This window comes from Labrus mixtus, chromosome 16, assembly GCF_963584025.1.
Source record: "Labrus mixtus chromosome 16, fLabMix1.1, whole genome shotgun sequence".
Classification (NCBI taxonomy): Eukaryota; Metazoa; Chordata; class Actinopteri; order Labriformes; family Labridae; genus Labrus; species Labrus mixtus.
In genome coordinates, this window is record NC_083627.1 from 22,800,026 (window position 1) to 22,823,171 (window position 23,146).

Genomic DNA, 23,146 nt, shown 5'->3' on the forward strand with positions numbered 1-23,146 from the left:
ACCTGCTAACTATGATATTGTTAGCAAAGCATTTTGTAAATCACCATCTTCCAATCTCCAATCAAGATAAAAAATCTTCAAATAGGAGATGGCAAGCCTTCCTCCGCGGAATTCTGACTCAGACAACAGAAACTGTGGCTATTGTTTCTCATGCACCGTTATTGTGTGTGGAGACAGGGAGATGTCAATCAAAGAAAAGACATGTCAATCAATTTGTGTAAGCCACACCCACACAATCTTGAACAGTGGTCTGAAAAGTCAAATGAGTTTCTTTTTAAAAATAATTCTAGTCATGAGTGTTTATTTTTGATTAGGTTTTGTGTATTCTTTATGACATGCTCAATGTTGTTATCATGCATTCGTACAGTTTTCAGTTTTCAGTTTTCATATCTTTTTGGTGGGTTTTACCTTTTATGAGGCAGTTTGTTTGCAAATACACAATACTCCTACCTACCTTTTATGCTAAAAATATATTTGGGTTTTCATTCAAACAGGGACTTTTATACAGCATACCCCGAGCATTTCTATATTTGCCTCCTTGTAAAAAATGGGATTAAAAATAAATAGATAAAGAAAAACCCTGATCGACATTATCGGTTTATCACTATTTTCCTCCTTTTGCTATAATCTGCATGGAGTGTTTGCATTCTCTCTTGGCTCTCTGTGTGTAACTGCAGGCAGCAGAGCGGTCACAGCAGGCATGTTTGAGCTAGGACAGCAGTGCTGTATATCTCCAGCCTGTCAGGTATTGACAGCACTGCTCACTATGGAATGCTAACAGGCAGGCAGGGCGTGGCTATGCTGTGTTAGCGACTCTGACCTTGTGACCTTGGTTATATAACTGATTGTCAGTCTTTGTAGGAGAGAGAGATAACAACGTTTCATGACGTGTCATGTGGCTGAAGTGATCTAAGGCTAAAAAAAACACAAGTCACAAGAAGCTATCATGCAATGATTTGAGTTTACATTTCTAGAGGAGCATTTATTTTCATGTTTCTTCTCTCTGCTTGATTTTTTTTTTAATGATTTTGCAGAGTCAAAGAACCTGATATTGTGTGTTGCATTTCATGATCCCACCATTGTCATGGAACCAAAATACACGTACACACACACATACTGTATGCACAAACTTCTGCAGACAGAGCTAGCAGTCAAGGTTAAACAAAGATAACCAGACTTTATTTGGGTTAAGGGCAGTGCAGCAAGTTGGAAGTGAGCCATGAGCCGACACACACACACACACACACACACACACACACACACACACAGTACACACACCTGTCAGTTCTGGCTTCTGCCCCAGTCCTCTTTCTCGTAGTCTTTGTGTTCCTTTGTCCTCTCTGTCGTGGTCATCAGACTTTGTAGCAGGATCTCCAGGGACAGCTGGTGGGCCAGTGTGAGCACCTGCACCTCATGCAAGTCTGTGTGTGTTTGTGTGGGAATACCTGCAGTGTTCTGGCTAGATGTCTGTGTGTGTGTGTTAAGTGTGTGTGAGCACCTGTGCTGCCAGCAGGAAGCTGCCACAGCCGCGTTGCTTCATGACGTATGCTGGTGACTTCCTAAGGTCGTGCTGTGAACTCCATAATAACAAGGCCTATTATCTTCTTAAAGTCAAACCACCTCAGTGTCCAGAGGAGGAAATTAGACGTAAAGAGTAAAGATTAGAATATATCTTTATCATCCACCAGACTGGAAAATGTCTTTGGCTTACCAAACAGTTGAAATACAGATAAACACACACACGGAAATTTAGCAGGAATTTTGATAGTTGCATGGAAGACTTCTTAAATAAATATATGGAGGGTGGACTTTGGTGTAATACAGAAGAAAAAAAAAAATATATTGTATATTTAAATGAGTGCCAACCATTTTCATTGACAAGATGTCTCATGTATACTCTTTAACACTTTAACAAAAGCAAAGTAAAAGGTGAAAAAATAGAATGCAGAATACTACGCTTGCAGTGATTTAGAAATGATGTCATCTTGTAGATTATTGATCATCTCACTGTCTGCAGCAGATGTAGCAGACCATCATAACTGACACCAGACGCTGGTCTGGACTTTTTTTTAATAAAGTTGTAAACTTGAAAAAAAAAGCTGTCTTCAGAGTAGCATTGAGTAATAACAGTGCACACTTTACAGAGATACAGTCTTTTTCAATACAGCTCAAAAATGTTCTACATATAGCCCCCCCCCCCCCAATGTACGTATATGTAATATTTTTTCTGAGGTAAATTCTTCTTCAAAAGGAGAAAACTAGTGTACACACATCCAAGCAAAAATGCATACAGGTGCAGGACGAGAAATGTACTAACTGCAGAAAGAAGAGAAAGGTCGGCACACTGTTCATCTCCCAATGGTAGATTTGATTCAAACAGGACAACGTTTCAATCTACAAGATCTTCGTCAGGCCAAATTCTTCACCTACAAATCAAATACAGATAAGACTCAAAAGTAAGTTGTGTTAACTCTTTCAGCATGTGCTCATTATTTGTGAAGAAGAAGCAAGCACTTTTTGAAGAGGACAATTTAAAACCTCTGCTTTTAAGCCTTAAAATGAGAAATTAGCATTTATTCCTTCAAAGTTAAATAATGAGCCAATAGCTTTGTGTTTGACCCAGTTTCCACTATTCACCACTAATCACACATCCCCAATCTTGATCCAAACGCATGTATGTGGTTTTTCCCTTCACTTCTGCTGGTTTCACTGTTTTTGCGATGATACTTTACATTTCGCCGACACAGCTGCAGGATACTTTCCGACGAACGTTAACTTTGACTTTTACAAGCAATTAAGCCATCACAAGGAAACAGCTCTCGCGCCACAGCTAAAAGCCTGACAGACAAGTAAAAGGGCACAGGTTGACTCTTGCGTCAGCGCACTCTGACAGGAACGAGACTGTGGGGGCGAGGGAGACTTAAAGTTTGTGTCATGGAGTAAAATGAGGTCTGATGAAACCTGCTCTTACAGCGTGTAGGCGTTCGCTCTAATATGACGGGGCAGCGTCTGTAATCCGGCCATTGTACCTGTCGCCTTCTTCACTGTCAGATTATAGAGAGCAGGAGGAATGTTTACAACCTTTTACACTCACAAATGCAATAGATACTTTAGATACTTCTTCTTGCACCAATTTTTTATTTGAAAATGAAAAATGAGAGCTTTCCATATGAATATTTTCTAGATTTTTTCACTTTTTATCTCCAGTGAAAGATCAAAAGCAGTGCATTATTGTTATGCATGCATGGGCTGCATATTATACATCTTTTGATTGTTTCAAGAAATTTAAGTTGTAAGGTTTGTGTGTGTGTGTGTTGTGTTCCCTGCAGGCCCCCCTCCCAGCATGTTCCCCTTATCCCAGTGTAAGGATCTCTGGGAGCAGATCAAAGCTGGGCGCCATGCATCTCTTGCATCTTCAGGGCCCTGAGTGCTAACACTGCTCGACTGAAGAGAGCCGAGTTGCTCTCTCAGGTGGCAAACATAGTGCTCTGATGTTCAACGTTAGTTCACTCTGCCCGGTTCACTTACACACACACACACACGTGTGTGTTCTCAGGTGAATCCTGCACATACAGTACAGAAGAATGATGGAGGATTATCTTCATCTGTCGCTCACTCTTTTTTTTTCCCCTCTTTCTTTTGTCTCTGACACACACTTTTCCTGGCTGCAGCACCCAGTGTGGAGTGTGTTCTAGTCTGTATTTTTTACAGACCTCGCTCACATGCCTGTCACGTGTCACTGTGATGTTGTTATGTTGTGTTTTGATGTGTTGCCCTGGAGAGTACTGGTACAGAAGAGAGATGAGGACAAAGGACAACAAGGGAGTAGAATAAGAAATAGGGAGGGAGCTATGATTGTTTTTTATTGAAACCATGGTATATATTTCATTTTCTGGTTGAAGAGAAGCTGTTTTTTTTTTTTTTTAACTGGAGACTGAAAACACCAACACTGAGATATGCTGTACTACCACTGTCAATGCTAGACTTTACATTATGGAGTCCTTCCACTCCATGTTGTCTTTCCACACATGTCACTAACAAAGCGGAAGATTTTCACTATCTAAAGTTACTGTTACAACATGATGACAGTCTTTGCCTTTCTGTCAATGCCATGTGTAGTTAGAGGTATTCCCACTACAGACGTAAGGGGGGGTGGAACATGCAAGCACAAAAACAGAATGAAGCAATCTTCACTACGCGCACAAAGTTCACACTGGTTGCATGTTATAAACGTCACCCTCGATTGCTCATGGTGAATTTTTCCTGAATATTTCCTGCTGCCTTCACCCATCAGCTCGCCCCAAACTTTGTGCTCAAATGTAACGAGGAGTCTTACAGGAAGATGAAGATGAAGTAGGGTTGAAAAAGGGCTTCAGTTCACTTTATTTCTGATCTTGTAAATTTCCTCTTGAGGTCAAAAAATATGAATCAAGACGCTATTTTAAGCTGGTTAATGAGCGGATTAAACATGTATTTAGCTGACAAGTGGCAATCAGGAAACACTCAAATAACACCTGCACATGTGGAAGTCTATGAGAGGGGAGAGAGAGAGAGAGAGTAAACCTCTGCAGCAGTCTCCCCCAGACAGGTTCCCAATGATATCTCAATCCCCAGTTTTTATCTTCACTTATCGCTCGACGTTATCTCTTTTGTGTACATAGTGTCAGAGTGTCATCGTCTATTTTAGCTGCTCCACTATCTGTGCTATCTAGGTTGCCTGGCAAGCTGCTGCTTTGTGCGTGGAAGCACATTGTATGAATGGAAGCAGAGGTGTGTGTGTGTGTGTGTGTGTGTGTGTGTGTGTGTGTGTGTGTGTGTGTGTGTGTGTGTGTGTGTGTGTGTGTGTGTGTGTGTGTGTGTGTGTGTGTGTGTGTGTGTGTGTGTGTGTGTGTGTGTGTGTGTGTGTGTGTGTGTGTGTGTGTGTGTGTGTGTGTGTGTGTGTGAGTTCACCAGCATGAAAAAAGCGTGATCACCAGGTACACAGAAACACATTTGGGCAGCTTTTAAGGGTGCTGAACATTGACCTGCAGTGATGGTGCTGAGGGGTTAGTGATAAAGTTGCATAACCAGGATAATTCACGTTACTCTTTCTTTCTGTCTCGTTCTGTGTGTTTTTTTCTGCTTTTCTCATTTATTGAATTTCACCTGCCTCATGTCGAGTTTTACCTGCAAAATCTTTTATAAAAAGCGCTGGCAAATCAAAAATACGTACAGTACATAATTAAAAAATAAACAATGAGTCCATTAAGCATGTGTTTCCAAAAGAAATGAAGAAACGGATTAAAACAGGATATACATGTGTTCATTAGGACAATTATTGAGATTTTGCATGTTGTAAATATTTAAAGCCCCTGTGAGGATTTTTTTGCTTGTTATGAACTGGTTGAAATGTATATGCTTTTGTGCTATAGATGCATATCAAGACCATAATCGTCAAGACTTACTTTATCTATGTAACAATGTTTAGTGCCTGGATGGTAGGTGTCGGATGAAGTATGTTACAGCCTTCTTTTTCATTTTCCACAGCAAACATTCACTGTGAGTGATTTATGTGGCTGTTAATAAACAACAGGATAAGATTCTTTAAAAAATAAAAATCTACTTATACATGTAATAACAGTCAGTGAAGAGATAAGAGGGACCACTTAATCTACTGTGGTCACTAGATTCAACACAAGCCTTCAGCTCCTCACAGGAGTAAAGGGCAGATGTTTTCCAGGTGTGATACAGGCAGGACCACCTTAAACTTGATGTGTTTGCAGTATTACATTGAGACAAACTATTATTTTGTAAATATTTTTTTTATTTCTGCCTCCTTTTCTTATGTATTCAATTTATTATGTCTTAGTTTCCATGAGATTTGTATGTCACAGATATAATTATACCAGTTGCATGTATGCAGGGATGCAGGCTGGGTTGTGAATTACTGAACAGTCCATTGTTGCCCAGGTAGTTGCTTGTCATGTGTGCAGCCCATCAACCAGAGCCTGCAGTGCAATGTAAGAACTTTGCAGTACTGCACTTTCCTCAGTGCTTGGATGCCAACACTCATGACGCATTTTAAACCAGCAAAACAGCTTGTTTGTGTGAGTGTCATCTCATCTCGTTTGCAGAAATAAGCCGGAGTTTCACTGGAATCCCCTTCTGAAGCCAGTCGCCTTCTGGTGCTTTCGGTCCAATCCTTTTATTCGTGTGTTCAAATATACAAATAAAGAACAAAGGCAGCTTTAGGAAAGACAAGTTAAGGGAGCCAAACAAGCCCACATGGGTTCATGGTGTGCCCTCATCACTTCCTGAGAAAGATTCTAATGATTTAATCACATCAATAGTGGCGAACACAAAATATATGCAGAGATAAGCACAAGTTTAATTAATGCGAATGTGACAGAAATGTACATACATATCTTAAGTAGGGATCAAAAACTGAAAAAAACAAACACATATATAACATGCTCTAAATACACAAGGAACACCGTTTCTTGGGTTCCTCTCTTTCTAGTAGCGGTGTGGATTCTGTGTCAATGGTAACAGAAGCATTAGCCAGACAAGCTAGGTCAGGGTGTAATCCTGCAAGAGATACTGCTCTGCTACTCATCACACACACACACACACACACACACACACACACACACACACACACACACACACACACACACACACACACACACACACAAACGTGCACGTACGCACATACCACCTACAGCTCTGTGCTTTTTGTCGACAGCTGTGTGTGCTGAGCCACTGAGTGTGCGTGTACAAAGTGTGTGTGTGTGGGTGCATGTGTGACTGAGGGACAGCGGGCAAGGGACCAATAGTAAAGCAGACAGAAAGGGGCAGGCCCCTGTTTCATAGACGCACACACACACACACACACACACACACACACACACACACACACACACACACACACACACACACACACACACACACACACACACACACACACACAGAGACTCAAGCTACTAGAACTATTGAGTGTGTTGTTCAACAGACAGGGAACTGAATCCTAAGGTGCTGAATAGGAGGAAAAACCTTGCTGTGTGTATGTGTGTGTGTGTGTGTGTGTGTGTGTGTGTGTGTGTGTGTGTGTGTGTGTGTGTGTGTGTGTGTGTGTGTGTGTGTGTGTGTGTGTGTGTGTGTGTGTGTGTGTGTGTGTGTGTGTGTGTTATGTGTGTGTGAACAAATCTCTATTTCTCTGAAAATAGATTGCCAAGGTGAACCCAGGTGGAAGCCCTTGTCGTTGTATTGGTGTCAACTCTGTAGTCATTCAAAAAAAATAAATTGATTGACAGGAATGTTTAAACACACTGAAACATCTGAAAAAAAGAGGTGAATGAGAAGTCAAGAATACATTTTTTGAAACAACTTCCTGAATCAATATTTCAAGCTTTATTACTATGCTCTCACTTTCTATATTGTGAGTATGATTGATATTTGTGTTTTACGCATTTGTACTCTTTGGTGTTATTTCCATCCTCTTATATCCTCTAATAGTCTGGTGGCTTGGCTGTTAGAGCTCTGCTTACTGAGGGACTGATGAACGGGTCATACTGTACCTGAGGCTCATCCGTTCTTCCATTGAAACACACAGCTCACACAACATGCATTTTCCATTATCCATGTTGCAACGTCTCCACAGCCCTTTTCATGTATTTGTTCCAGTGAGAAAATACAGTTTCATCGTGCTGGTAGTTAGGACACAGCAGGTGTGTTTACTATGCTAAAAAAGCTATAAATCTACCATATACTGCATACAGTCACAACAGGGAAGTGTTAACAATATAATAATTGTGCTCAATGTGAAACAAAGAGGATATAAGATCTAAAAAAATATATATAAAAAAGCAGCAGAAATAGTTAAAAGCAAGATAAAGCAGTGAAAAGAAAATGAATATATGTAGAAAAATAAATAAATACAATTAAAAAGGATAAAAATAAATGAAGGAATGAATTAAATAAAATCAATAATAGGTTAACTGCTAAACTGGATAATGTATCATTTTGTTCAGGTATCACATAAAAACAAACAGCATGGCATAGCAAGTATGTTACCTATACAAAAGCTCTAGTATGAATGTCTGCATGGTGGACTCTGCATTGTGACTGCAGTTTGCCTGACTTGATCCTGTATGTACTTCTTTATATATGTGTGTTTACAGCTTTGCCATGCCTGCTTGCTCCTGTGTGTGTGTGTGTGTGTGTGTGTGTGTGTGTGTGTGTGTGTGTGTGTGTGTGTGTGTGTGTGTGTGTGTGTGTGTTGAGTTTTTATGAACTCAGTACAAACAAGAAAAAGGGATCTTTTAGTATCAGTTTCTCTCCCTGGGGCCTTGTTGTCACATGAACAGCTGACCTGATTTTTTTTTTTTGTTGTTGCCACGGCGATGTCTTGTTTCAGGGTTTAATGCTCTGCCTTGCCTCATGACCTTGGGACATGTCTTTGTCACTATGGTAACAGCCTCCGGGGTTACTGTAAATGAGGAAAACAAGCTTTTTTTCTCTCTCTCTCTCTCTGTGGTTGTGCATTAAATCAAGGACTTAAGTAGAATTTGTTTTTACCAAGAAACACTCTGAAACATGGTCACAGAGTAAAATTCACAGCTGGGCAAACACGGATTAACCACTTAGCTGATTTTGCCCAGGGCCTCTGACCAATGGGGGCCTTTAAAGCGCCACCCCACTAACAGACCCAAAGTGGATGGCATTAACCTGTTGGCAAAGAGTTTAACAGCCACACAATCTATATTTTGCTAATCTATTTTAGTCCTGACAGTTTTGGATATTATAACCATCAAGGCCAGGCGCCACCACGCAAGGATGAAGTGACCCTCCTACTCGACCTTTTCATTAAAACAAAAAGTCTATTTGTTCATGCATCCTTCTAAAATTTTATCTGACACGTATAATAACAATGTGAAATATCATTGGCTAAAACATGTGCTCAAGACAAATGGGGGTTGGGTTTAAGGATTTTGTGCCAAGGGGCTTCTGCATTTTTAATCCTTGCCTTCATCTGGGGGAATTCCTGATTCCTGAGAAGTTGTCACCTCTAGGTTTGCCTACTTAATTAGTGCAGTAGTTGTAAACAGAAGTTTGGGCAGATCTGAATCACTTTGTGTTGGGCTTCAAAAAAAATGTATTTCCCAAAACTGATGTTTGCAGAGTAGAAAAGGAGAAGTTGCCAACGATAGTGTGTACACATTTGGCCTGCACGATAGGGGAACAATCTGTGTAGTGCATTTACATTGTTTTGATTCCCCTGACTCCAGAAGAATCCAAAATGTTTGACTGCTGACTGAGCAGGCATTGCTTGCTAACATGAAATCATTTTCATTTATTGCAATAAATTCAGACTTTTACAATGTGTTGATTGTAAATGCTTATATTAAGATACTCATGACATTGGGATTCAGCCCTAGAACTAATAGCCGTTATCAGACCACAAGAACTTTTTCATACTTCTAGGAACTGTTGGAGCCCTCCCCCTTTTTTATTAATTCCGCACTTCAGGAACTATTCACTTTTTGATTTCCTAGAACCCTGTTTAGAAGAAACTTTTTAGCACATACTTCAGAGTACCATGGCAGTGAGAATGCAGACAGAAAAAAAGTCCCCATGGTGTGTAGTTCTCAGTGAACTCCCCAGGATGTAGTTCCTCTACAAAAAGTCCCCAGAACTGTTTGGTCCGAAAACACCTAATGGTATCAGGATAAACTTAAAATCAGTATCTAGTTACTACTATCTGCTATATGTAGGTATTTTACCAATTAAAAATGATATGAAGCACGTCGTCTACAACATGTCTATCAGTCTATAGTCCGGCTTACAGATGGTGGAGCTAGCGGTGATTTAACACTTGTTATCAGTGCTTTAATCAACAGAATAAAAGCACATGAAATCCCATGTTTTGACTGAGTTCTTCAAAAGAAAAAGTATTTATAGCATCATGTTATTTTCAAAGTTATAGCAGAATTTCTGTCCAGCTTTCTCCAATACAACAGGAAAACGAACAAACACAAATATTGTTTTGCAGAAGTAAACATTTTTTTTAAAACCTTTTTTCCCCCTTGTAATCATAATCTGTCTCAGTCTACAGTACATGAGAGCCAACTCATGGAGAGATCTAAATGACTATGTTTAAAAAAAAAAAAAAAAAAAAAAGGGAGGACACACGCCTCAAACCGGTGTCTCATGAGGGTAAACAAAGCGTGGTTGCCATGCTGATGGAGTGTTAGAGTATAAATAGAAAGGGTGTTTGTTCCGAATAGTCCTCAGAGAGACAGAGACAGGGAGAGAGTGTGTATCATTTTAAAGTTTAAAAGAACAGTTTAAAGTATAAATGACATTACTATTGAACATTGGGCTTGGTCTATTATCTGGGAAACTCTGTCAGACTGTAGTGTCAATTAATATGAATCTAAAGTGTCTGTATTCGTTTTCTTCCTTTTTTTAGGATATTTTGGGGGATATTTTTGCCTTTGTTAGTAAGGGCAGCTGAAAAGCGACAGGCATGTTTGGGAGGAGAGAGTGGGGAATTTATATTTGGGATTTTTTTGCCTTTAATGTAGAGATAGGACAGTGGATAGAGTCGGAAATCAGGGAGAGAGAGAGAGAGAGTGGGGAATGGCATGCGGGAAAGGAGCCACAGGTTGGATTTGATACTGGGCTGCCCGCTTGGAGGACTAAAGCCTCCATACATGGAATCCCACTAACTAACTAATCGCCCCAAGAGTGGGGAATGAGATGCAGCAAAAGGCTGTGGTCAGATTTGAACCCCCGACCCCTGCGATGAGGACTATGGCTTCAGTACTTACATGCAACATAACCGTTATATACTCCACCTACACACAATAATTCTAACCTGTTAAAAGAAATGTGCTGTGGGTTGTTTAGAAAGCAGAGTACTGAATAAAACAACACAATAATGTTGGTTTATTTAGAGATTGGACATATCCGATCTAATTGGTATCAGGCTGATATTGACGTTATTCACATGTGCGATATCGGACTGACTGTGCAGAGCCATGTCACCAACAAGAAAGATGGTTGGGCATTTTAAACATCTCAACCCACACGTTCTTGCTTTAAAGAAATTTAGAACTGAACTGCAAGAAGTGCCCACAATAGAATCTCCATCAAGACGTTCAGATGTGATGGAACAGCTCTTTTCTATCTGATCACAAGTACAACTCTCACACTTCCTGTTTGTAAGTGAAGCCATCACAATGCCGGGTTTACTACAGCTTTGCTCAGGCTTACTCATAAAACCAACAACATTAATAACACTATTGATTATGATTTTAAAAAATCAGTATCGATGCATATGTATCGGAATCAGATTGAAACAGAAAAAAATTGGATCGCTGCGTCTCTTTTTTTGTTGTTTTATGTTATGATATAAAGTCTGTGTTTTCTTGCTCACGTTGCAGACTGAACTATAAAGAGCCTCAGTGAAGAAGTTTTCATACATTAGAAGAGTCACTATGGCTTCCCTTTTTGATCACTTCCTCTTTTGGAGGCTGAAGGTTATTCTCATAATTTCAGAACCTAGCAGAAAATGTTGTTACAGGTGCAGTGATAATTGAGCAAGAAAAAGTAAGAGTTACATCAAGAAAGATAGTTTCACTTGTTGTATTGTCGAGTAGAGAAAGGATCACTTTGTGTGAATAACCTCTTTGTCTCTCTGTGGTTCTTTGTAGGGAATGGTGACATCACCTGCAGACAGACGGACCTGGACAGACGGCGCAGACGCCTGGAACGCTTCTCTCCCACTGGTGGAGAGATCCAGACTTAAAACCAGAAACTGCAGCTCTAGGCGGTTAACAGCTCTCAACTGAGCAGCAGGCTCCACCTACTCCGCCCCAAGAAGCTCCGCCTCCTCTTGCTCAGGTAGGACTCAGGTCTGATGGTGTTACAGTGTCTTATCCATGTGATGTGTTCTGTGTTCAGTTTGCCCAGGTGCTTGGGTTTGTTAAGGCTTGTGTGAGAGCTGTGGATGAAAACTCTGGAAGGAACCTGATGACAGAAACCCTGCCTGATACAGTAGAGCCACGCTTCAATGCAAAATTTGAAAAAAAAAAAGGATTCAATTATTGACGTTTTATTTTTTTGCCCTCCTCCATACACCTCTGTAGTTTTTGATTTTGAAGCCAGTTTAACTTGATGACATCACAACAAATCAACATGTACTCTGGACTCCTCTTTGCAAGTTGTGATTTCAGTGAAAAATGTCTTTTGGCCATTTCAAACAATTTTACATTTCTCCTTGTTTCTCCTTATTGTATTTGGACTTTCTTTTTTTAATTTAGATTACGGATAATAGACGGGACACCATGGGGACATTATTAAAACAGCATCTCAAATCTCTAACCTTTCCGAAAGCCCTTCTGTTTGCTTGGATCAGAATTGTTTAATCAAAAGCTAAAACAGGACAACGTGTCCACTATTTCAAAATAGAAAAAAAGCTGACCCTAATCCCACTTGCACCCATATACAAACATAAATTTCTCCTGCTCCCACTGAGCCTTTGACCCATTACATTCCCCCCTCAGGCTGGAAAACCCTGAACGTATGATTGTACTACAATGTAGGCCAGATGTTGCTCTGTGTTGTATACAGCTGTGGAGCATTGTCTGTGTAATATTTCTCATCACATCAGAGGAGCGATGTGTGTTTGGGTTTATGTTTGTGTCTGTGGCGGTGTGGATAAACTTTTCCTCCTCACCCTTTCTTTTTGCATTCATGTGATTTTTCTTTGATAATATTCCTCACACTCCGATCCTTCACAATGACCCTCCCACTGAAGTCTCTCTATTCTGCCTCCTTACCCTCCCTCCCTCCTCTTCTCCTTCTTTTTGTATCCTCACCCTCCACTGCATCTACTGAAGCTGCTCCTTCCTTCAGTCCTTTATCTCTGTCTCTGCAGCTGTGTGTCCAAGCTCCTTTCTCTCCAGTGAGGGAGTCCAGAATGAAAAGAACAGCTTACTGAGACCCACAGAGAGGAGGCCAATCGCTCCTCTCTTCTCCTCTCCTCTCTTCTCTTCTCCTCTCCTTTCCTCTCCTCTCCTCTCCTCTCCTCTCCTCTCCTCTCCTCTCCTCTCCACTCCTCTCCTCTCCTCTCCTCTCCACTCCTCTCCTCTCCTCCTCTCCACTCCTCTCCTCTCCTCTCCTCTCCTCTCCTCTCCTCTCCTCTCCTCTCCTCTCCTCCTCTCTCCTCCCATCTCATCTCCTCTCCTCTACTCTACTCTCCTCTACTCTACTCTACTCTACTCCTCTCCTCCTCTCCTCTCTTCTCCCATCCTCTCCTCCGTCAAACAGATTACACAAGTCTGGAGTGTTTGCACCGATATCAACGAAACTACAGACATTCAGAAGTTTCTTTAGTTAAAAAAATTGCACAAACCCCACAGTGATATGTCTTATGAGACTCATCCATGTTGCAGCATACCTGCTTTTGATTTAATAGTTTACCAGCCTTAAGCGATATAGAGATAAACTCACCTCACAAACAGCATCATTAGATTTCACTCTGAGCTTTTTCAGGGTGCCTGGGGACCCACTTCATAACTTTACAAATATGTTTTGAAGTACAGACTAATTAGTTTATTAAATTAACATGTACCAATTCAGGGAGGAGTACAGAGGATGTGTGTTAACAAGGAGAGAGAAGAAAAAGAAAAGAAAATGTAAGATTTAGATGAAACAAACGCGATGAGAAAAAGAGCATAATTAGATAATAAATACTGATCAAAAGTGATTTCTTTCTTTCTTCTTTCCATACATCTCTCCTTTTCTTTGCCCATCATTTTGCTCAAAGAAAATTACACATTACCCCTCCCTCCTGCTTCCTGCGTCCTCTCTCCTCTTTTGTGACTCCGCCGCTGACAGTCGCCTTTTCTGCGAGCCAAAAGTGGCAGAAATGAGCAGATGGAGGGGCTGACAGTCTGCGAGCTCAAACAATGATGCTGGGCGGCAAGTCGTGGTGATCAACACATGTCAGAAAGAGGCTGTTAATGGGGTAACCACATACAGGCTGTCAGTCACAAACGAAAAGGGCGGGTCAGAATCAGTCAGAATCAGTTCAGCTCAGATTTGATGTTTGAGTTGTTTGGCACATGCCATATGCTTCATCCTGCACGTTCCATGGTGAGTTCACCGGGAGATAAAGCTCATATAATCTCGACAGCTAACGTTGCTAAGCAGGAATAAAACACTTTGTATGATTGTTAAATATTAACACATTCTCATGGTGGCGCCTATGACATGAATGATGGGAACATGATCAGAAAAAAAAGAAGCAGGATATAAGAAGACGACAGCAGGGAAAAGAAGTAACGAGATGAAACCGACAGCAGTAATAAAAACTAGAATCCTGCACTTGACCTTTTCAAGGACATTTTGTATTCTTCAGTTAATCAGATGTTATGATGTAACACTGTATGATTGTCTTGTAATATATCAATCATTGCTGAATAGGATGATATTATCAACATCGTGGGCTACATGTAATTCAGATCAGATCATATTATATCATATCACAACTTACCCTGAGATTTCTGCCTCTATACTTTGGATTTAGGGCAGGGAGAAAAAAAAAGATATTACACTTACCGGGCGCTGCTGGTCGAATGGTTAAGGCGTGCGCCCCATGTACAGAGGCTGTAGCTGCCCAGGTTCAAATCCGACCTTTCTGAGATGTCCTTCCCAGAAAGCTGGCTATAATTGTTTTTATTATCTTTCTTACATGATCTTTTCTTACAGTATATAGTGGTTTTCAATTGGCAAAAGATTCAGCTCTTTACTGCTAAGTGATGGATTTGTCTTGCCAGAACTGCAAATATAGTGATAACACAAAAGTTCATTTTACACACTTAATGTGTTTCTGGCATTCTGCACTTTTGATCTGAAATTAAATAGTAAAACTGAACTTCAGAAGTCCTTTAATTCCTCATAGTTTCTTTGTCATTTCCTGGCAAGTTTCCCTGGTCGTTTCCTTGCCAAATTAAAGCAGTCTGGCACTAATCAAACAAGAATGGAAGTGGTATTAAGTTTTACACTTCTAACTAATTAACTCTGATACATTTCTTGGCTAAAAGGTCTTTTACAGTTTAAGAATAAAATTGAAAAATCATCTCCAAGAAAGCAAACGGTCCAGTTGAGTGTAACTGTGAAGAATGAACAGGAATCAGCTCTCTGTCTGCAGCTCCTCCACTCAGAGCGGCTCATTGATCTGCTCATTAACTTCCTCATATAGCTCCTGGGCAAAGACTTTAAATTCAGACTCAACCATGGGCACATTCGCAAAAATATGCTCAGCTTTGATTAAATTATCGCACAAGGCAGTGATATCTGATATGCCAGGAGAAAGAGTAAACGTATTGATGTCTTGAAGGGGAAATCTGACAGCTTCACATTAACCTCATACTTTCAGGGATTGATTTTTTTTTTTTACCTCCTTCATTTGAGACTAAAATGACTCCCGCCCACTCTCTCATGGTTCCACTCAATGCAGCCTGCAGCAACAGCTCTCAGTAATCTGGAAGATGTCAAATTACCAATTAACCCGCCAATGCTCTCTAAAATAAAAGCGTCACATCAGACTTTAGATGTCCAGCAATGCCAGAGGGTGTGAGTGAAAATGTTCTAAATAAAGCAGACTCAATACGTCCCTTTTGTTTTGCATAAGACTTCAGCGTAGCTTCAGCAAGTATATTAATGCTAAAAACTAGCAATAACAGAAACAAACATGCATCTACATTTCACCAAAGTTCCCTGTAGTAAAGGCCCTGCTGCCCTTAGAGGGATAAAAAAAAACCTCCATTAAATGGAGAGTCCCCCCCCCCTTCTGTGAGTGAGCATGGATTTACCCGTCTCTGTTTTCTTGTAATAGCTGTGCTCTGCTTTATTTGATCCGGGCCCCCGCTCTAGTAGTAGGATTGAATTGGGTTTGGAGAGCAAGGAAAACCGAACACACACACACACACACACACACACACACACACACACACACACACACACACACACACACACACACACACACACACACCTGAGACTGCCAACTGCTTCAGCAGATGCCCCAGAACGAAGGAGGGAGAGACACGAGTAAGTGAAGAAGGGAGGGGGAGGAAAGTAGTAAGATACATGAGGATAGGGGAGGAGGGTTCCTTATTCAAAAGAACATAATATTTAAATAAGGACAGTTTGTCACTGATTCATCCCCTTTTTGTTTCATTCTCTTTCTACTTCTCAGTCTCCTTTCTGCCTCAAGTCTTACATCACTGCCCCCCTGCCGAGTCTCTCACTCAGTTCATCTTTTGTTTTGCTGTCTAAACTTCTCATGCGCCTCCTCCCCCCCCACAAGTCTCCATTAACACTCTCTCTAACATACACACTGTCTCTCTACTCACTCACAATTAGTTAATTACCCTGCAGAGCGTCACTGGGTTCATCCAGATTGCTGTTTTTTATGTGAATTACTAAAAGGAGAAGAGAGATGCAGAGTCGAGGAATGAACCAAAAGCGAAAAGCCAGACACTCTGTGCTGAAAGAGCTGACCTTAGATGTCTTGCTATATGAAGGGAGACGAAGTGCACAAAATGTGTTTTGGTGTTTTTACCAAGGCTGTTCTGATTGAAACATGTCACAAAGCTCCATCACATTTTGTTTTTGTACATTTAAAATGACATTTTAGAGATTTGTTTGGTGAAGTAGTGACCTGAGATCAAAGAGGCAGCAGCATAAAGCGAGTGTACTTGAACTTAAAGACTAAATGTTCCTAAACACACAGATTTTACTTTTCATGCAGCTAGCTGAATCATCAGAGATGTAGGAACAAATGAAACAACAAGAAGTAAATCCATTTAAATACTAGAGAAAAAAAAGAATTGGTATTGGAACACACCTTTTTTCCTGTTTGATAAAGATTCTGCAGGATACATAATAAAAATTAGAATATAACATTTGTTCACATAAATCACTAACATTTTCAGACATCATTTCTCCACTTCATTGTATTTTCAGATATAATCAGATTTTTACATTTTGCTAACCGACTAGCTCTAACTGTTCTGCTAGCATGCAGCTAGCACCAAGCAGAGGGCAAACGCTGAAATCATTTTTTTTCTTTGCAGCTCTTAATGAGTTGCATGAGCAGCAGCCAATCAAATCAATCCTTTCAGCACAGTGCAATTCACTGTGCAGGTTACTGTTTAAAGTGAAAAAGAAGAATTGCTTTTTGGTGATACAAGTTTTTTTTTTTTCTTTTTAAAGTTCATACTTGCTGATCAACAGATTCAAGGCAGCACCACTGGTATTTCTAATAACCATTTGGTTCCAGAACAACCATTTTTAATAAATATTGTTGAAGGATTCAAAAGGAACACGATACAGGTGTTCAGACAGATCTCCAGTTGTCGTGTGCACAGTTAAGTTTTAATGGAAGCAGCAGAGATGGACATGATTCCATATTCCTTTAAATATGATTTACTCAAATTATTATTATAGCCAACATTCTTCGTTTGTTTTCAGACCAAAAACTAGAGAAAAAAATGCACATTTGTTTGCAAGAGCTATACAAGTCAATTCAACAATACAAGTTGTGTCTTTATAATCTTTGACACAGCAGCAATGTCATAGTACTGACACAAACAGCTCCATTTCTTAGCTCATTATGCAATCATGAAAGAGGATATCTGAAAATAAAGCTTTCTAAGGAACACAAAATAGATGGAGTAAGTCTTTGAAACTTTGCTCCTTTAGTTCAATGCGTCAGCCGCATGTTTGATGGAGGGGGGGTGTAAGGGTTCCCCCATAGGAGCTAATCAGCGTGAGTGCATCTGCACAGCTCCACCGCTCAGTCCTGATAAACATCACTGTGTGTACTCTGTGTCTTGCCTGTCAGCATGTTTGTTGTGTTAATAAAGCAGCATGTTCCTTCAGCTATATGTGCATCAACGGTGTTTACACATGCTGTGTATGTTGAATACATATTGTACAGGAATGTGAAACGCCATGTGAAGCAGCGGGGTAACGACATGTTGCTGTAGGTCTTTACTAATGAGCCATGCGTGAGCAGGGACATGCTGCGTCTATGTGTGTGGGTGTGAGCATGTATGTGGGTGTGGGTGCCATTTTTGTTCAGAACATTTTATCTTTTGAATGTACTTGTAATAACTAAAGTCGTACTTTTAAATTTGAATGAAGTGAGTGTGTGGGGGGGTTTGTCCTCCATGTGGGCTCCATTATTCACACAAGAGTGCTTGTCTGCCTTCGGCGTAATTAATCCACTGTCCTTCCTCACTCCGACCCGCTTTTGTTGCTCTTTTCTTTTGTTTGCTCTTGATTCCCTCCTGCTTTATAGCATTAAGCAATGAGTAATGATGAGTGACATCATCTCTGGCTACTAGGCGAGTGCCGGCTAATTGACCAGAGCCTTCTGATTGCATTAGCTGTTATACCTTCAGGGTATTCCCCGTCCGCCGCCCCCGCTTTGAAAGACGCTCCTTATTGTTTGCAGGGAGCATCATATTGCTTTTGCTTTTGATGTTCTCATAGCAGGAACAAGTTGTGGAATTACTACATTTTGATTGGTCACGTGTGCATTTGAACCTGAAAAGTGAATCAAGCCAAAAGCAGCAATTTCTGCCGAGCTTTTCTGCGCTTGATAATTGCTAAAGTCTAAAATGCATGTCTCAGGAAACCTCAAGAATATTACAAATGGGCTATAGGGAGGCTTATATACTGCAGAAATGTCTCCGGTTATTGCGTGGGTGCTCTGGATGCTCTGCGAGAAAGCAATAAAGGTTGAAAAATGAAGTTGTGCTTTAGATTTACTAACAGCCATGAGAGGCTTTTTCCTCAGCTCATCGCTCTTCTTCTCTCTCTCTCTCCCTCTCTCTCTCTCCTTCTCTGTCTTCTCTTTCACAATAAGAGCCACCTTCAAGTGAGGTAAAATGATTATAGTAATGGATGCCTCCCTTACACTCCAGCCTGTCTCCTGCCCTCCTTCACACTCACTACTTTGTACATTTTGTTCTGTGCATTAGTGTGGCCCCGGGGATGCCCTCCCTCTTTGCGGCTTAATGCAATCACACCTCCAGTGTAGGTGCACCCGAGAGGGAGACAGTCGAGGGGAAGGGATGAGAAGAGGAGGAGGGTGGGTGGTGATCACATCAGAGGATGATAATTACCTGACAGGAGCGGGAAGTCATGCAAAAAAAAAAGATGGTTTACAGGTCGTCCTGTCAGGCGAGATACCTGGACAGTTTCTTGACACAAATGTCATCTGAGCGATCATGCAACTACTAATTAGTCGGCCTTTACGGCTTCTTGATCATGTTGGCTGTCAAGGCGGAAATTTATGGAATGCCATGGAGCCAGTTGTGACACACCTTTACGGATGCTAAAATGGTTACATTTAAATGACACTTTCCTTGTGACAATATTAAGACTTCCACACAAAAAGACCAATTACATGCAACAAAAAGTTTTGCACAAGATCGAGGAACTGTTCCAATGTTTTCCTTTTTTATTTCTACTAATAGTGGGCATAGCAGGGCAAGTTATGATAGGATAGGAGATGATATAAGAGGAGAAGGTACACGATATGTGACCCACATTAATAACATCATGATACAGGGATTCTGCGATCATTGATATTTTGCAAGAAAATCCTATAATGATACATCCCAAGTGCACTATTTGTGTATATATTCACTAAATCGTCGTCTTCTAAACTTCTTCTTTGGCCAGTTGACTTCCATCCATGTTACCCCGATTTATGTCAAAAGCACCACAATGATGAGGCATGGAGTGAGTCAAATGACCAGGGAATTCTGTAAAGAGCACAACAATATCAATTTAAGATATCAATATTTGGGGTCAGTTTTTCCATAAATGTATCACATGAGTCAGGATGAAAACGTCTTTCCTTATCCAAGTTGCGTGCCAAAACTATTTAAAAAAAAAAAAAAAAAGGAAACAATGAAAAAACAGGAGTCCTCAAAACTTTTTAAAAGCGCTGAACCAAAGTGACTTGTATTCTCGGGTGCTTTTATGGATTGTATGCCGTGGACTTCATGACGACTAACACTTTTCTTCTCCCCAGGAGATGCCGAGCTTAGTTCAGCAACTTCAGCTTTTAGTAAGATGAATGGGGATGGCCTTTGTGGTGCCTGGGAAGTCCTTATGCAGAGACCTATACAGGGTTTATTGCTTTTTACAAGCGGCCTGTATGATAAAGTGCTGTCTCTCTGACCACCCACTCTCTCCTTCCCACTCTTCCCTCTCTCCCTCTCTCCCTGTCGCTCTGTGTTACTCTGATACCGGATGGCTCCGTTATCTCCCATTTTCTTCTTTGTCAACTCTACCTTTATTTTTTTTTCCCTCTTGAATCTTGCTGTTCGTCCTGTCACTTCTCTGGCTGTTTTTCCTCAGTTAGCAACACTTTTTTTTTAACTTTTTTTTTTTTGTCTATTGTCTTTTTGAGGGGCGGCTGTGGCACAGTGGTTGAGTCAGCCGTCTCTTAAACAGAAGGTTTGCTGTCTAATCCCCAGCCCCTGCAGCTGCATGACCAATGTGTCCTTTGGCGAGACACTTAACCCCACCGATGGAAACTTCACACACCCTCTGCCATCAGTGTACGACCTGCGGTGTCAAATCACTTTGAGTAGTCAGAAGACTAGAACAGCATTATACAATCACAAGTCCATTTACCTTTTTTTTTTACCATTTCTGTGTTTGGCTCGTCTGAGCACACATCGAGTTGTGTTTGTGATGTGTTACTGCTCATGATTGGATGATACAATAACTGGGCAGATCGTTCCTAATGATCACAGCTCCGTTCCTCTGTAATAAGTGAGAAAATCAGTCATGCTGGCTGGGAGACAGATAAACTTCCTATGTTGCCAGCTGGTGATTATGCAGATGCCCTGTTTTACACTTATACACACTTCAGAAATGTGTTGTGTCTGAGGTGTATTTATTAATATGTGATTTTTGATTAGTTCTTTGGAGATTAGATCTACACAAGCAATACGATTATTCTAGATCCTTTTACAAGAGTTGAAAAACGTGATATGTTAACAAAGGTTTTGCAGAGATATTCTTGTTTAACGTGAAGGAAACCACTCCATTTGTACCATGTAGTGCTCGATATATACCAAGCCATCCTGCAATACCAAAACTGTCAGTGCAGTCTGTTTACAGCTGTACTGATGGATGTTCACTTATCAGTATCCCTATAGTATATACTGTTCTCTCCTCCGCTCAGACCTGTAATGTGTTTAGAGGTGCAGGCTAACAGCCCGTCCAGCTAAACTACTTTTCCTTTACACGGGGCAGCAAAGTGAACTTGGGGCTACAAAGTGTGTCGCAGCGTGGTTCCTCCAACAGTAAACAACTGCAGATATAGGCTTTGGTTGAAGGATTTTAATAGAATAGTCCAGGATGATATATAGAGGACATTTTTTCAGCTATACTGGAGATATTTTCAAGCCGTTTAGTATATGTTTGTACTCAGACAGTACAGAATAACTCAAGTAAAATTATTGCTTTAGGTCAGACGTGTGTTTTTTTTGGTGCTTCAGCCATGTTGCTAAGCTTGACAGAAAAAAAAAACAACTCTTGCATGATAGTTTTCAATATTGTTATATCTTCAGAGAGATCTCTCGTCTGCAGATAGTGAAATATTCTGATCACAGTTGACATCACACTGCTATGGTGACTGTTTCACCTGAGTGACAGTCAAAAGAAAAAAAGAAGTATAGGTCTAGGCAACTATTTTTGAAATGATTGCACAATGGATTAATAGGTAATTGCTCTTTTTCCCAGACCAGAAACCTCACATGTCTGCCCAAATGAAAGTACACAGTTGCTAATGCTAACTCTGTCAAGGCGTATTTGCTGTGATAAATGATTTGGACTCTTAAGAGATGCGACACATAATACTTCAGAAAATAAAACCTCCCCAATTCTGTGCATGTTTTCATCACTTCTCCCCTACATGAAAGGTCTTTGTCGGACTGAAATCCCCAGCCTGTTCATGAATTCATTTGTACAATGCGGCTCCTCTAAGCAATAATTCAGTGCTGTGCTGCTCCACTCTGCTGGGACTTCTTACAGTATTGTGATTGCCTCACAAAGGGAACTTGTTGTACACGTCGCAGAGACACTGTACATAACTGTAGGCTGTGTTGACTGTTGAGTGGGAGGTTATATAAACATAAACACAGACATAAATGCCATAATGTCATATTTTTGTATATGTTTGTAAAAAAAAAAATAATAATCCTGGGACCTAAGGAATAGACAGAGAATGAAAGTAAGTTATCTTAAACTCCCCGGTTGAACAAACCTGAGACTCTCACCGGTAATTACACGTTAGTTATTTACCTGCTGCAGGAGAGAAGAACTCTCCTGTCTTGATTGTGCTGAGATAGCACGAGCAGAGTTTTCTCACTGCGACACGAGAATAACCTCTGAGCTGTTTGAAAGCGCCAGCAGGTGTGTGTGTGTGTGTGTGTGTGTGTGTGTGTGTGTGTGTGTGTGTGTGTGTGTGTGTGTGTGTGTGTGTGTGTGTGTGTGTGTGTGTGTGTGTGTGTGTGTATGTGTGTATGTGTGTATGTGTGTATGTGTGTGTGCATGTGTGGAGGTGTGTGTGAATGCATTTGACAGCGAGGATTACATAACAGAGATGCCTGCTGTTGCGGGTCACCGTGAATGACAGGGGAACACACGCACACACACGCACACACACACACACACACACACACCTAAGCACACATATAAATCATTAGAAATACAAACACATGTAGTATCTGCACGTACTCACTGACACACACTCTTACTCTTCCTCCTGTATTCCTCCCTCCCCTTTTCACCCCCCTTCTCTCTCTCTCTCTCTCCCTCTCTCTCTCTCTCCCTCTCTCTCTCTCTCCCTCTCTCTCGTCTTCCATCTGGCCTGTTTAATCTGCTGCATGATTAGCAGAATGGGTTTACACACTGTGTATACAGTATATATGATAAAATCTTTACCCACAAAGTAGTAGGATTTCCTGCTTGCTATCTTAATATGATGATAATGATACAGATACTGGTATGATACTGATACTGGTATGCGTCCCTACACTGAGGTTCTGGTATTGATACAGGA

At 40.8% G+C, this 23,146-nt stretch overlaps 1 protein-coding gene across 2 annotated transcripts in view; it reads left to right on the forward strand.

Annotated features, from left to right (window-relative positions):
* The window catches only part of atxn1a (ataxin 1a), a 92,306-nt gene that overhangs the window by 16,561 nt on the left and 52,599 nt on the right, over positions 1 to 23,146 (forward strand). The window contains exon 2 of one of the 2 annotated variants that reach the window (XM_061059128.1): positions 11,697 to 11,897. The gene's annotated coding sequence lies outside the window, so the exon portion shown is untranslated. The remainder of the gene's footprint in view (positions 1 to 11,696; positions 11,898 to 23,146) is intronic. The other variant, XM_061059129.1, reaches the window with a different exon arrangement.